This window comes from Diorhabda carinulata, chromosome 6 (genome assembly GCF_026250575.1).
Source record: "Diorhabda carinulata isolate Delta chromosome 6, icDioCari1.1, whole genome shotgun sequence".
Taxonomy (NCBI): Eukaryota; Metazoa; Arthropoda; class Insecta; order Coleoptera; family Chrysomelidae; genus Diorhabda; species Diorhabda carinulata.
Window position 1 is genome coordinate 10,601,702 of NC_079465.1, and position 12,072 is coordinate 10,613,773.

The 12,072-nt window shown below is 33.4% G+C and overlaps 1 protein-coding gene across 1 annotated transcript in view; it reads left to right on the plus strand.

Annotated features, from left to right (window-relative positions):
- Nucleotides 1-1,620: 1,620 nt before the first annotated feature.
- Nucleotides 1,621-12,072, plus strand: part of LOC130895005 (odorant receptor coreceptor) — a 60,194-nt gene continuing 49,742 nt past the window's right edge. Inside the window, exon 1 of the mRNA XM_057802098.1 lies at nucleotides 1,621-1,819. The gene's annotated coding sequence lies outside the window, so the exon portion shown is untranslated. The remainder of the gene's footprint in view (nucleotides 1,820-12,072) is intronic.

The following is a 12,072-nucleotide window of genomic DNA, read 5'->3' on the forward strand; positions in this document are numbered from 1 at the left end:
TTCCCTTATTTCTGATGGTATTAAAGAAAAGTCACTTCAATTTTTTGTGTCCATTTTTAGTTGGTTTTTCAACATAATTTTACATACAATATTGAAACACTGAGAAATCTAAACACACAAGAATTCTAACAGTTTTGACTCAAATTTATTTTGTTTCAAAAGGTATTTCAAGTTATCACTTGTTCCACAAACCATAGTTCGTTAAGAAACAGATAAACGTGTAACAACAATCTGGTCTAGGAAAATTTACTTTTTAAATTTTTTTATTTGTATAGAACTAATTTGGATATATGTAATCCTGTTTTACATGATAAAATTATATAAGGCAATTTTTTGTATCAGAAAAATATAATATAGCTAAATCCAGAAAGCATCTGACGGCAGTAATGGATTCATTAATCACTGCCTTGATTAATGGGTACTATTAAGATCGAGCAAGCAGACGTATAATGGGGACATTATACAACAGTCTTGAATAAAAATGTTAATTTTAATGGAAGTGTCGTTCCGTGAAACAATTGCTGTTAATTAAATTACATTTTAATACATTTAACTGTCATTAATTGTTATCACTATCAATATACATTAACTGTAACAACGTACATACGTTATGTGTAAACAAAATATTGAAAACTTTGGTAAGTGCCTTTAGGAGCTCTGCCGTTTTTTGCTCTACCGCTTCCATCGACTCAAATCGAGTCCCTTTCAAAGCAGATCTTTTTCTAGCATTTCAAGGAAATCTGAGCAGACCCGTTGACGCAAGAGCTTTTAATGAGGAGTCAGATTTTTTGGCACTAACAGTTCCTTTATTGGCGTTTAAAGCCTCGGCAATCATCAGGTTATTCATTTGACGATCTGGACGCACAATTTGGTTAATTTTGGTCACTGTTTCCAGCGTTGAAACAGTCACAGGGAGATGGTCATCTTCAGCGCTCTCTCGGCCCTTACTAAAGCATTACTGTCTCGGTTTCACACTCACACTTTTTACCGGCTTAATTCCTTTAAGCCTTTACGTCAGGTGTTGGTTTCCTAGAAGCTGGAGTACTTCAAGATTTAAATGTTACTACCATTTAACCAATACATGTTTCTTTACTTCATATCTAGATCATCACCTGGATATTGAGCCGATTTCTTTTTAGAAATATTGATATTGTTTTGTTAATAAATTTTATACAGATTGACATGATAAATTTCACATATCATTTTTAAAGTATTCCATTTCACATTTCATAATATCGATTTTAATTGAAAAACGTTGAAAAAAGTACAAGTTCAACTATTAGAAGTTAAAATGGAAATCGATAGACAAATATCGAGCTCGTAACTTGACCAACATTACAAAGAAGCAACCCAATGATTTAGAAAAAAAAAACTCCATCGGATTGTCATTTATAACGATTCATTGTCTCCGCATTAATATTAACAGCTATAAATAATTTAAGACATTCGAATGAAATTATAGAGCAACTCTTTTATCACCGGGGAGGGTAGATCTACTTTATAATACAATAACGGGTCATGTGACTTGCTCCGCCTTTTTCATAACTTAACTGCATTCTGATTGGTACACGAAGTTTAATTCTAAATGAAGATTGTATTTTTCCATATTTTCTGAGTCTTATTGAGTCTCAGCTCTTGGTAATAAATGCAAGTTTAGACATAATTTCTTTAAGTGAACTTTGGTCTCCACAATATTTCATTTGGTGTGGTGATGAGTGAGTTTGATATGTCACTGTGATATTTGGATAACAATTTCTAAATGCAGCTGTGATAACAGTGCTTGATATCTACAATAACTGTTATTTAACAATTGATCAAGGTAATTAGATATTTCAATATACAAAACTATTCACAATTTTTTTTTCATACGCATTTGTTAATTACGAATGTTTACTATGAAAAAATTTATGCAAAAACTGCAGCAAGTTATTGTTTCTATATTTCATCCACTAGGAAGCTTCAATTTCCTAAAAATTTTGTTCGTTTCGTAAATTTCAAAATATACACTATTAAAATAACTAAGAAAAAAATGCGTTGAAAAATTATGTGCAAAAATAGAAGGATATGCAGGTTAGTAAATTAATTTTTAAAGGCATTCCTGAGAGCAAGCCTTAATGGGCTCCATGTACAGCCACTTATAACAAATTGTGCAAAACTTACGTGCTTTGCGTCTCTCGAAATATTTGCAATGTACCTTTTTGCCTAGAAGGGGATCTAAGCCCGTATTGCTCTAGAGATACGTAACGTACGCTAAGAGCTCCTTTTAATGCTAAATCTTTCTGGAATATTAGTCGACATATAGCAAATTCTCAATTGGGATTGTTACCCCGTAGAATAATTTCTGCCACATAAAAAGATTATATCAATCTTTATAGGATGTAATCGTGTGTCTACATCTACATCAATTTTTGTTAGATTGTAGAACAAGTACATTTGTGCTATTTCAGGTATATATGAGACTGCCGGAAATAAGAGCTTACTTGCCTTTTCTTCTTTTGCATCCATTGGAGTGAAAGTTTCTTTTTTCTTTTTAATTTACTTAATTTTATTTATTCAATTTTCTTTTTAATTGTACTCACATTCATCAGTTTTCACAATGGGGTTTCCAGTAAATCATCCATTTAAAATAATATGGAAAAACATTCATTCAATTATTGCGTAGGTCGAATTGTATTTTTTATAAAGTTCAAAATGTGAATATCAGCCACAACTTGCCAATGACGAGTATGATGCTTCAGAATTAATTAATGAGATTATTTTAATACCATATTTGTTTAGTTTACTATTTCCATTAATTTTTTAGAAAATACCACAAGCTCTTAGCTATGTTTTCTTTAATCTCTGGTATCTATATAATCAAATATAAATCATTTGTGTAAAAATCAACGTTGCGCCATTGTTGCAAGAAATGATCTATATAACATACATCTTGAAAATCAAAATTCTCTCAGATATACCTACTAGTGATCCTTAATGCAATCAATGTGAACAAAACAAAGCAGACACTACTCGGACTTCTGTAGGCATACGTTCACATTTTTGTGCGTATCCAGTAAAAATTTGATACCTGCCAAGTGCATGGTGACATTTTCTTGACAAATTTTGGCATTTAGTTCAGCCCTTTTTTCTCTCTGTTTCCTTCTACAGCCTCGCTTCGTCAGGGCCTTCCTCTTTAAATAAATATTCCTACTCAGTGTATCGTGTTCACTTATATTCTCCACATCATATCTACCTTTCATATAACGTCAGTATTTCTGAATCTCGTTAATATGGGCATATTTGCCTTCACAGATTTGTGATTTGTTATCTTGCTATTTTGAGTTTTCAAAATATGTATATGAACTGGACCATATACTTATTCGTGATGATTTATCTTGATTTTAGGTCTCTTTTCAAAAATACCAGTTTTAAATATAAACTAAAAATTTGACGTCCTGACTCACTTCGTGTAAGTGAGAAATAGGAGGGTGTATCTTCAACGGTGTGCATTGTAGAGGGTTGTAGATACGTTGGATTTTCCTGCTACCAAGTATGTCAGAAATGATTGAGTTAATTGCATGCTGTTAGGACATTAAAAAGTTATAAAAGATTTGAAATTCCCGAAAGAAGGCAACCTGGAATTCACCAAGTTTCAATAACGATCATTTACTAATTACTTTATTTTGATGATGACTACATTTCAATAGTGTTGCAGATTTTGATACGGTTTATCAAATTTGGTGCAGGTAACTAATGGTGCATCTGAATATCGAGTTGTTATGTTTTTCCGGTCTTTTTAAAATTGTACCAAACCATTCGATAATTAATGGTCAGTTGAAAATTTTAAGGTTGTTTTTAGTGTAAGACCGGCCGTAGCTAGGTGAATCTTTCACAAGCAACTTTTCACTCCGGAAACTGTCAAATCAATGTATGTGAAAGCAATGTTGTGTTAAAATTTTTTAATGTTTGGGAATGCTGTTATATAAATTTTTTAATTTGTAATCGCTTGTCTACGTCACCAGCGCCGATCAAACAGCTACAAGCTACAACAGTATCAACACCACGTTTTTTCGTTTTTTGTTTTACCATCCTATCGCGTCGTATTAGTTATATTTTTTGTTAGGATCGACAAAGGTTCGTTAGAAATATTGTATTGTACCAATATGTACCACTATTACTGCATCATGAAAGTATTTTTAAGTATCCCTATGGGAGAAAAATTACTGAAAAATGGTGTGATGCAATGAAAAAGGACAGTAGAAGGAATACCGTTTTATCAAGTACAACTAATCGGTTTTGTTGTGAAGATAACTTCGAGGTAAATAGGTACTTTCAATGTTTGAATGGCATATTCTAACCCAATTAATGTTAAATAAAAAAGGAGCACCACTGGCTTCTCAGAACTAATCATTTTACAAAATTCATATCATAACATGCAGCAAATTTGATCTCTAGAGTATTTTTTCAAGTAAAAAATAAAATCAGTCTGATTTTTATGATGAAATTGTCAAAATGCTACATTCTTTTTTTTGTAATAATTTTCTTAAAACTACATTTTTATAAAAATCGGACACTTTCTTACTCAAACACCATAAGTCCAACAAAATTGAAGTCAAATTTCCTCCAAATTGAATGTAATGTATTTGTTTACACGTAGTCTCTAAAAATTAAGAGGTTCCGTCCTCATGAAATCTTGTTTTTTCACCATAAATATGTCATAAAATCGTTATTGGTGACAGAATTATGAACCATTACAAAGGAACTGAAGAACCACGAAAAAAACCCTGCTCCATTTTTATCAACAAATCAATTCTTTGTCGTCAAAATAGCACTTTAGTCAGTAGCATTTTGTCAAACAAGTAGGCCACTTTCCTACACAATCGGCGCTGATGACATAATACCTATTTGAAACTGAACTCGAGCGATATAAGAGATTGTAATGTTTTCTCATTCTTTATAGGATTTCTATACGTTGGGTGAATTATTAAACACTGTCTCAACGTTCTTAATTCATTTAAATACTTTACACTGTACTAACTAATATAATACACTTATCACTATAACTTAACTAACTAATTTATTCAAATTGTTCGATTACTTTCTAATTCGGTCTGTTCACTACCACTCTTTATTATAAAGTAACACAAATTCCTTATATATGCCAAAATAAATTCTCAGAAGTTCTAGAAAATAAATAAACAGAACAAATAAGTAAGTAGACCTTCATAGAATTATTCAAAAAAAAACAATGTAAATGAACAGCCTGCCATAATAAAAGAGTATATAAAACAAACATCAAACGAATTACGGGTATTTGCAACGTACATCAAAGGCGCCGCGCTTTGGCTGAATTTTAGAATTCCATTACATCCAGGTAGGACCGGCTCCAAGATCCATATATCGCGGACTTGTTCGTTACAATATATCCATACTTCTGAACTTTGTAAAATTGGTAATACTAATCCTATCGAAGTGAAAGAAACACCATTATTCTTGTAAAATTGAGTTGTATTTATTTTTCGTTAAAAATATACATTTTTAAATTTCCAAGTCCATTACACACAGTACTATCTATCAGTTACAGCATTTTCTTTCTAAACAATGAAAATTTATCGGTTGTTTGCAATGTTTGCAATGTATTTCCATAGTGACAGAGCATCACGTAGCAAATCTCTTTAGAAAATACAATTATTCAAATCGTTTATAGTTTAAATAGATACACTAACAAAATTCTCGTCATGAAATGTAGATTAGACTGAATAAAACATTGAATACGTTTTAAAATATTTCATTTTTAGGTGTTATGCTAAGAGTGTATTTATATAATATTATAAAGATATATAACTCCCCTTATAAGACTTCAAAAGTGACATTAGTAATGCTATTATGCTTGGTAAGATGTTTCTTGAACAATTCGTTGCAAACAAAAAGATGAGATTAGATTGACAAATTTTGTTTCGACAATTTTTCATCATTGGAATAAATGGCATATTCGCTCTCAAGTCTCTGTCTCTCTCAAATGGGAAAAGGATTTTTTTCAAATTGGAACCAGCTATAGATGTAGCTTTAGATCAAATAATTGTCAATCTTATAAAGAATGCCATTTCCGATGACGATGATTGAATATAATCCGAGTATGAAAGTAGTTGATAGTAATTTTTAGATATCGAATGTATATGTTACCGGCAATGTGTATAATTCAGGTATTGTATACAATCCCTAGGTAATGTATGAAATATCATGAATATCATTGTCCATTTAATACTTTACCTAGGTATTGTATACAATTCCTAGGGATTGTGTAGAATACCTGCTGGTTCACCGGTAATGTGTAAAATAAATAAATCTTAAGACTAAACTAATGTTAGGTAAGCCGGTTAATATCAATAAATCTTAACAGACTTACTTATCAAATAGCGGACAAATAAAACATGTTGTATTTACTTGAAATAAACTTTATTATCAACTTTAAAATCACAAAAAAATAACAGGAAACTTAAAATTCATCTTGTTTGTAACATAACATTACAAGTATCTTTTAACATAATATAAGTAATTTTGTAATTGAACTTCACAAACAAAACAATTCTCTTTATAACAAAAAGTAGGTCTAATAGGCATTCACAATTTTAAGTAAAAGTAGGTTTTATTTATTCTTACACGACAAACTATTATGGCACTTTGAAGAGCTCAGAGCCTTACTTTTGACACAGGAACACTTTTTAGAGACACAGTTTTTTTGCAGCTACATTTCACAAAGCCCTGTCCTGTCCCCGTAGATTGAAAAGTCGCAACTGTACGGAGTGTCGTTTCCAGATTGGGGACGTCTTCTTCTTGCAGTAATTTCTGATGGCAAACAGTGAACTGTTGTCTTGAATACAATGTCTTGACAACGCCTTGCTTAGTGCCTAGTTGATATAGATCGTCATCAGTTTTGTGTAATACTACAGCCAGTATATTGCGAGCATCACCACGACCTCTATCGACTTCTGGAACAGGAATGCGTACAGTGATACCCAACGATACGGTAGGGAATTTTTTTTCAGAAGTTTTAAGCATTTTCTGAGCTTGTACTATCAAATTCTCTTTGGCTCTGATGCGGTTTTCTATCGAAAAGGCGTTTTTTGCGCATAAAGGACAAGCAACTTTGGATCCAAGACCTTCTGCAATATTATCTTCCGGAGCAGCACAAATAATATGAATAGGCCTATTGCACATTCTGCACGAATGACCACCTGTTGTCTCCTCGGAACAAACACAGCATATAAGTGCACAACTCAATGACTCCTCTCGTACTGATACCAAATTCGGATCATGTAACGCTTGATCATTTACCTCACAAGGAAAATTTTCGACATTCGTAGGCTCAACAACATTCTTAGTATTTGGGATAGCCATCTGTTCATCATGCGCACTTTGTACATTTGAAGCTTCCTTACCGATGTTAAAACTATCGAGTGCAGCATTTTGTTGATCTGGTGCCTGTAGAGGTTGAGTGTCAGCTGTTTCAGTTTCTGATGTCTCAGCCGCATCTATTACAGATTCTAAAGATGACTTCATCACTTTTTCTAAATCTTCTTCGCTCTCCAGGTTGTGAGTATCCTCAAAAGGCAAAGATATGCCAACTTTTATTTTCGACCCAAAAAGAGCTTCATAAGGTGTTCTTTTGATTCCTAAGTGAAACGCCCTATTCTTCATGAGTTGTACAAATCGCAGACCATCACTCAAACGTTCGCTATCGTTATCTTGCATTCAAGTTGTAAGCATGTTTTCAATGTCCTGGTTAGCTCGTTCGACACTCCCTTGACTTTGGGAATGTCTAGGCTTGCCATGCACAATTTTTAAGTTCGGCCAGTATATTTTAAGATTACTGACCACTCGGTTTGCGAATTCTCGACCGTTGTCCGATTGTAAGATGGCTGGTGCACCAATCAGTGTAAAAATATCCAGTAAATTGTACGCTACTTCCTCAGCGCGTTTTGTTTTCAGGGCTCTTAATATGACAAACTTTGTGAGATGATCCTGATAGAACATCATGAATTTATAATCCCGATCTGGATAAGATTGATAGTCTATCAAATCTACTTGACAGCGAGAATTAAATTCTGTTGAAAGTATGGGCTTCACGACAATCCCTTTTTTTATTCCTTTTTGTTTTTGCTGCCAGGGTTCGCAAAGTTGCAAAAATAGTTCAACATCGTGGCGAGTTATATTCTTATATCTTGAAGAAAGCTCCTTCAGCATTCTGTCTCGTCCTCCTCCTCCGGCCGATACTTTGATGTGCGTCGTGAAGTATTTGAAATAATTCAGTATCAGCAACGTAGTATATAATATTGTTATTTGTAGTAGCATCCACAGGAAAAATCAACTTATCTTTCTGACCAACAGTTATAACATCATAATGCTTCAATAACCAGTAATCCCGAGAAGCCTTTTTTTCAGCCGTTTTTGCATTTTTTGTTTCTTCTATCAATTGTTCATAACGATTTTTTTCAATAAACGTGCGATTTTTTGTATTTGCTACTTCTCTTTTTATTTGTAATTGTGAATAAAATCTTTCTTTCATCTCAGCTATTCGTTGTTCGGCCGCCATTTTTTAATAAATTAAATTACTTTCCTACCTGACGAAAATTAGCAAAAATAATAACTATGACGCAAATAGCTCAATACACGTGTTAACAGTATCATCGCACGTCGCGAAATGAAATGGAGAAATGCGGCTGTTTGCTTAAATAGTGTCGCGGTATCCTTTTTCTCAAGCGGCGGCGGCGGCTCCTTTGACCTGAAAGGCCGCCCGCTCGCGGTATCCTTTTTCTCAAGCGGCGGCTCCTTTGACCTGACCGGCCGCCCGCCCGCCGCGCCCACGCCGCCTCCCGTCAAAGGATTTAATTTTATTTACAAAGGCTACCGCGTGCGGCGTACACCCGAAAGTGAAATTGACAGTTTTATATCGAAGCGCCTCCGTAGTGAAAGATTGTGTTTGTGAACTGTTGTACTACGAATTGAATTTATCCTCAAAAAATCCGACATTTGATAAGATTCTGGATAAATTACACCTATGTACTTACCTCCGTAGCAACCTACAGACGCTCCAGCCGTAAGTCAAACTAAAAGAAAGTATTAATAAAAAAGGTAATTCCACATTTATGTGGAACATAAGTATACGTAGTTCACGCAATTACAGAAGAAAATAAGTACCTAAATATTTTGTTTTGGATTCAGAGCGTGATAATGGCTCTCTTATTAAAAATACGGGTGGTAGTAACTCTGACAGTTCGAGTGATGAAGAATTGTGGTGTAATTTTACTATGAATTTACCTACTTTCGCATATTTTTGATTAAAATTATCTTTGCACCTAGCTTGTGTGTCCCGATAATTTTTATTCGTATTTTGTTTTATTAAACACAATTGCGTTCGGGTGTACCGACATTATCTAAACGAACTTACTTTGATCGCGCCGCCTTGGCGCCGTGCCGTCTCTTTTCAAAGGATTTAATTTTATTTGCAAAGGATACCCGCGTGCGGCGTACACTCGCGAGTGAACGGTCATGCTAAAACGATTCACTTCCATTAATGCTTGAAATGGCGCCTCTAGGAAGGGTGTCAGGGTTCTATGAAGCTTACCGTACTTATTTGTTTGTAATAACCACAATTGCGTTCGAGTGTTACATTACCTGCTGCAAGTTTGGCATTGTATAGAATACCTAGGTAAAGTGTAAAATAAATTCTATTTCATACTTTACCTGCCCGTTTTAATTATTCTATACATTGCCTAGGTATTGTATACAATATCGGATTATACACATTGCCGGTAACATATATAATACATTGCAGTTAATTAGAATCAGAATTTTAGCGTATAATTTATTCCCAATATATAAGCCATATTGGACAATTCTATCTACATAAGGACAGAGTTTTCCCGACAAGGGTAGTATTATTTAATTACGGAACATTTCAGTAATATTTCTTCCACTTTATCGATGGATAATTGTAGCATTCTTAGCTTAAAGAGCTTTAACTTGATACATTTCTTTATAACGCGCTCGACATTTGGAATTTGTGGACAGTTCGACCTTCGCTTTAGGGGTGTTCATTGATCTAAGAAGTCATTTGATCCGTGGACTCAATCTCCTTTCTTTACAAAAAAATCAGCCCTTTCGATTGATTCTAAAAACTCAATCCGACTACTCCTTGGAATTCTACTAAGCAAAAGGATGCTGCAATATTGAAAATAATGCTCATAATTATGAATATAAAAGAATATGCTTACCATCAAAAGCACCGTGGATACTAGCACTTTCACTGCTGACTCTCTGATCAAATTAAATTCGAAAGTAAATTAAATATTCAAGCAATATACATGGTGCTTCTAAATCCATGTAATAAAATTTGGAAGATGATGGCTCTTAATGAATTAAGATGGGTTTTTCCCATAATAATTTCCTCAGGCCACTCCTTTCTGAGATATCACCCTATAAAGGTGGTAACTAAAATTGAGTTTTTATTTTTTTTTTTTCTAAAATTTCAGTAATACTAGAAATTTGAAATTGTTATTTTTTGGACTTCTGCATAGGACTAACTACAAGTGTTTTCTCAAAATTCCTCTTACATTATACGGAAGGGAAATTAGCAGCCCTTACTTTATTTCATATCAAAACTTTTCTTCCAAATGAAGTTTTCTGAAATAAAATTATAGCTTAAAATCATTGTTTCAGTTCAATATATTTTATATTCTTAAATTTTTTTCTAATGCAGGAAAAAAAACGTAGGCAATATTTTTTTTAATAAATTGAGTAGAAAACAGTGAAGTAAAGTAAAGGTTAAATGTAATACGATTTATAGAAATGCTGAAAATAACTACATATACCCTGTTTTCAATTACAAGCTTTAAAATAATAAGCTGTTGTCACTTTGACAATTCAGTCACCGTGTTTACTCAATATTTATTCAAATTTTAGTAGGCTGATGTCAGTTGTTGATAGTGACCAATTGAAGTTCACTTGTAAGTTTGTAGGTTCTTATTTTGGCATTATCTCTGTATTATAACACTTAAATGGCCGACATACATTTTGTGTATGGAGTGACAAATGGTAATTCGCTAGCAGCTAGACATCTTTATGCTGAAAACTATCCACAACGAATCACGCCTTATCATTCCGTATTTGCACATATTCACAACCACTCGTAGAAAATTGAAATGTTAATGAGAAATTCAACCAGCACTGGTAGTTTCCGGCTAGTTAGAAATGTAGTGGTAGCAATTTTAGATGTACATCCGAAAACAAGCACTAAAAAATTGTCAACTCCCCTAATATCAACGATTCAATTTGTGTGGAGAGTTTTGAAAGAGTAGCAGTTATATCCTTACCACATCAAACAGGTTCAAGTTCTTTTACTCAGAGATTTTTTGAATGGTTAACACACGAAATGGAGCAAACTCCTCAATTTTCAAATAATATATTCTTCACAGACGAGGCACATTATTCAAAATTATCTATGATAAATTTTCACAATAATCACGTATGGGATAACCTAATTAGGCCGCATTTTCCACTTCATCCAATAAATGGAATTTCTTACACTAGATTTCTCGAAAATGATCTCTCTAAACTACTTGAAGACATCGCACTCAATATCAAACGAAGCTTGTGGTTAATTCATAATGGTGCAATTGAACTTCTAGGCAATATGCAACGCATTCCAACCGTTGGATTGGTCGAGGAGGAGTCCCAACATTGGCCTCCTCGATCTTCGGATTTAAATCCTTGTGATTTCTAGTTACGAGGTTACCTTAAGTTATTACTCCACACGATACCCATAGTTGATACCAAAGATTTGAAGAATCGTATTCAAATAGCATGTGAGACCATAAGAAATACACCTGAAATCTTTGAACGTGCACGGCAATCTATGATTTCAAGTTATTTTATTTCATAAAACTTCATCTTGAAAAAAATTTTTGATATGAAATAAAGTGAGAGCTGCTAGTTTCTCTGAAATTTTATAAAAAAAAATAAAAACTCAATTTCATTCACCACCTTTTAAAGGTGATACATCGATAAAGGGTTGGATGAGGAAATTTTGGTGTA